This window comes from Parasteatoda tepidariorum, chromosome 8, assembly GCF_043381705.1.
Source record: "Parasteatoda tepidariorum isolate YZ-2023 chromosome 8, CAS_Ptep_4.0, whole genome shotgun sequence".
NCBI lineage: Eukaryota > Metazoa > Arthropoda > Arachnida > Araneae > Theridiidae > Parasteatoda > Parasteatoda tepidariorum.
Genome location: NC_092211.1, coordinates 17,290,296 through 17,295,427, shown reverse-complemented (window position 1 = coordinate 17,295,427; position 5,132 = coordinate 17,290,296).

Here is a 5,132-nt window from a genome sequence, read left to right as displayed (position 1 = left end):
TTTTTTTTTTTTTTTTTTTTTTTTTTTTTTTTTTTTTTTTTTTTTTTTTTACCAAGACTCCAAAATCTATCAAAGGCACTGATTAAGAAACACTTAACGGCCATGAATATGGCCGGTTATGAATTAAGTTTGGACATTAGTTTGGAAAAAATGAAGGTTTTTTTAATGATTTAATCATAAATTTCGATTAAATATTTTATAAGCACGCAGTTAGTTTTCTAGAAGAAATCCAGATATCAGAAATATATATCTCCTTGATATAAAAAAAAAGAAAAAGAAAAAGAAAGGAAAAAAGTAGAAGAAAAAAACTTAATTACTTTCACGCAAATCCCAATGGAACGCACATTAATTTTTTTATGGATATGTGATACATAAATGAGAGTGATTTGTGGTGCACTTCGGTTTAATTAAAATATTTTTGTTTGCTTAAAAACTGGATGTATTAATTAAGAAAAGCAATATTTTTTTTTGTTTCGTGAAAGCATTTATTTTGAATTTGAAAATTAGTTAATGCTTTTTTTTATAGAAAAAAATATTGATTTTCTTCAACGAGATGCGTAATTTGAACTTCGTTAGGTATAATTTTGATTTAAACATCTCAATTAATAAGAGTCAAACGGCATCATTTAATGTAAATTTAAACGTATTTTTTTCTTCATTTACTTAATTATTGGTTTCGCGATGTATTTCTCGACTGTTTGAATAAAAAGTTAATTTAACTCACAATTATTTTTAGCTATGCTACTTGATATTTTAAAAATGATTACAATGACGAAATTTGGTGCGGCTGGAATTGTATGGTATAATTTAGAAATTGAAGATTGCGATGCAATCTGATAATAATAAAATTTTTATGCAGTATCAGTAGTAGAGCCTGAGAGGCAAAATTAAAAGGATAATTTATCCAAAAGCTATTTTAAGTGACATAACAAATTTTGCATAAGAATACCAGTACGAACAAACCATGGGAGATAAATAGCCCATGAGCAGCCAAATCAAAAGCCAAGTTTAGAAGTGATTAAATTGTTCTCAACAGACAGTTAGGAGCATGGGAAGAGGTCCATGGTTGGCTATTTATTGGAAGATAAAATAGCCCCCCCCCCAAAAAAAAACGTAAACAATATTAAATTTAAAATAATTTGGCGCTCTAGCTAATCGCCAAAAAGCATCGTGAGAATATGTATAACCCTGTAACTAAAACTTTTTTGTTGTTAAAGAAATAAGGAACAAAAGTTAAAAATAGATTTTGATTTTGATATTTGGTTGGAAAAAAAACTAGCCGTTACATTGATTATTAAGAAAAGAATAAAATATTTATATTAGCTTTTTCTAAATGTAAAAAAATTAAATAATTGGTTTAATTTAATTACAATTCGAATAGGAATGATTAAAAAAATAAAATTTATGAAATGAAAGAAATTTTGAAAGCTGGGAAATATGTAATGCTTATTGTGGCATCACCCTGATGGATACATTTTAATGAAGAAACTTGTACAAAAAGAAGTATGCTTCTTATTATTGCATTAACTTTTATCGTCAGATTTAGACAGTCAATCAATATACCAGGTTCATGGCTGTCAGTATTCAACTTCTAATACATTCAATTTTAAACCAACCCAGAAATCTAAAAATCAAGCATTGGATCACACTTATTTAAACGGAGGGGTTTTGGGTGGAACTAAATCAAACAATAATTATTACATGGAAAGGTGAACGAGGAAAGGTTAGCCTGACAGTAAGAGGATTAAAATCTATGATTTGTCTACTGGGGGGTATTTTACGTCAGTACTGTAATTGGGATAAGCCGGAAGCAAAAATTGAATCAACTGGCCAGCCAGAATTTGAACATAGGTCATCTGATTGAAAAGTGGATTCTTAGTCCTTGAATTATTTTAATTTTGTTTTTGTATCTATAACATCAACTAGAAAAGATTTTTTTGTAGGCTTAATTAGAATTTAAAGACTCGAAAATCGAAAAAAAAGATGGAACTGAAAGCATTAAACTTTCGAAAAGAAATTTGAGTTGATTTGGTTCCGAAAAGAATTTGGCTCGCAAAAGTGGTTTTGAAATGTTTCGTATGTTTCCTTTTCAACTGCTCTCTTTTTCATTCAGGCCAACAAACAGGTTTTTTTAACAACAGGTTTTTTTCTTAGGTTAGCAGGTTTTTTTCTCAGAACTAATTTATTAGATTTCTAAAGCATTTTTTACCCATTTAAATATTTATTTGCAATCCCATTCCTTTTCTCACTGGATTCTAAAAAATTTATATCAAAGGCAGTGACAAAGGGACACCCTTTATACTAAAACTTATTATATTCGACGAGTTTTATCATTCTAAAAAAATCTTGCTTGCAAGAGAATCTAGAAGCGAAGAGTTTCATCGCTACTCCATGCATCGAAAGCCCGCCTGGCATTTTCGAGTGCGAGTGGAAATCGTTTCTACGTCGTTGTAGACTGTACAATGACGTCAGCGGGTGTTACTTTGCGTAACTCCAGTGATAATTAATTAAATAAACCATACTGTAGTCAGAAAGCTCTAAGTAAGTTTTTTTTTCTAGTGTGATGTTGTCACATGATGAGACGTTGGTGTGACGTCGTTTTATGATTTTTACACTCTCAACTTTGTTTGCAACCCCATGTTCTATGACAAATTTTCATGATGCCTTTTGTCACCTCTCTGAATTTGTCGGTCAAATTTCAGAACATGCTGCAAAATAATTTCGGCGATACTTTTAATTATTATCTTGTAAAAATGTATGTCATTATAGTAATTAAGACAATTTATTTACTTTTATATACCAGATTTTTTTTTCAAAAAAAATTATCCAAAAATAATCAAACAGCACCCCGTGTCAAATTTACAAATTAAAAACACATTTGAAAGTAAAAAAATAAAACTAATTTCTTTCGTGTCGGGATAAGAATACAAAATCTGTTTTTACTGAATAATTCTTTTCTGAATTTTATCAAAATTATATTTACCACAATTTTTGAGCCACGTATTTAACATGCTTTCAAATTTTCTTAGAAAGATATTTCATTCAGTTATTCAAATTAAAATATTCAACTTAAAAAAAAAGGGTATGTTACAAATTCGAGCTTAATGTTACAGTTGTATTGTTTAAAATAAACTACGAGCTAAAAACGAGGAAAACTTTTGAGAAGTTTTAACAAATGCTAATTAAGAAGAAACTCTTTCGTGAATGTCAAAAGTAATCGATGCTGTTCGTTGGTATAAAAAGTCTACCACTTTCACTATTTTTAGAAGCATTAAATATTATGAATACGAGGCTTTTTGATAAAACTTTTCGGATAAAATGAAATTTATAAAATATAGCACTACATATATCTTCCTATTTAATATATGATTATTATTTTTAGATTCTTTATCATATTATCAATTATATCATTTCATGTATTTCATCATTTGATCAAAACTTATTCAGATGTTCCAATTTTTATACTTAACTAGGAGACTGTTCACCAAACTCTGCGATTGCTTCTCATTCATCATTGTTTTTTCTTTTTTTTTTTAAAGCCGGCATTTTCTAAAAAAATAATAAACAAATTATTAGTTATTATAGTTTTATTTAAGAGCACTTTCTTGTTATGTTATTTGTAACGAAATTTATGATTAACTAGATTTGAAAAATAAACGAAAAATACAGATTGCGTGATTCAGTAAAGAAAAATAACAGACAAGTTTTTTTTCTCTTTTTTTTTCTTTTTTTTTTCCGCGTTAATGAGACTTATATCATAGCAGTTTAAATAGGAAACGGTTTTTCTTCCTCTCTTGAATTAAGATTTTTAAATTTCTCAAAATTTCAATGAAAATGTTTAGATTTATGTCTAACGACATCTAATCACTTTTTAGATTTTTTTTATTTTTTTTATTACTTTTTACATAGACAAATGTTTAATTATTATAGTTTCAGCAAATATTTAGTTATCGTAAAATTCATCAAATATTTAGTTATTATAGTCTTATTTAAGAACATTTAATTGTTATATTATTCGTAGCAAAAGAAATTAAAGACAAATAATAGGAATAAAAAGAAATTAATCAATAAAAAGAAATTAATCAATAAAAAGAAATTAAACACAAGTTTTTTTTTTTTTGCACACGCGTTAATCAGAATTATAATATTATGACAGTTTAAATAAGAAACAGTATTTTTTCTATAATGAATTAAGATTTTTATATTTTTAAAATTTCAATTCGTAAGAATTATAATATCATGACAGTTTGAATATAAAACATTATTTTTTTCTACCTTGAATTAAGATTCTTATATTTTTAAAAATTTCAATGAAAATGTTAAGATTTACATCTAGCAACATCTATTCTCCTTCTAGATTTTTTATTTTTGGTTACTTTTTGTATCAACAAGTGCTTAATTATTACAGATTCATCAAATATTTAGGTCATTTAGTTAGGTCAATTAGTTATCATCGAATTGATCAATTATTTAGTTATCATCAAATTAATCAAATATCTAGATGTTATAAATATATTTAAGAACATTTTATTGTTATTTTATTCGTAACGAAATGTATGATTACCTGAAATTGAAAAATAAACGAAAAATATATATTGCGTGATTCAGTAAAGAAAAATAAATCACATGATTTTTATGCTTTAATGAGACTTACATCATAGTAGTTAAAATAGGAAACGCTTTTTCTCTCTTAAATTAAGATTTTTATTTTTTTTTAAAATTTCAATGTAAATGTTAAGATTTATATCTAGCGACATCTAATGTACTACTAGATTTTTTTTGGTTAATTTTTACAATAACAAATGTGAGCTTATAAAATGAAGATTTCGTGAGAGATTAATGAATCTTCCCACAAGAATTGATAAATAGTCCTTAGTTAAAAATAAAAAAGAAGAGAAAATGACTTTCGAACAAATTAACTCCTCTCAAGTTCATAAATAAAAATAGCCTTTTTAGTACGTCAATTTTCAACTCTAAAGTTGCATTTCTGCTAGCTGCATAGCTGCAGAGTGGACTGTGAGATATTTTTTGCTTCATTTAATAATTATCGAATGTTAGTTTTTTATTTCATCTTACTCCCTGTACAATATATTTTGTACTTTCGTAGTTTCAATTTTGCAAGTCATATATAT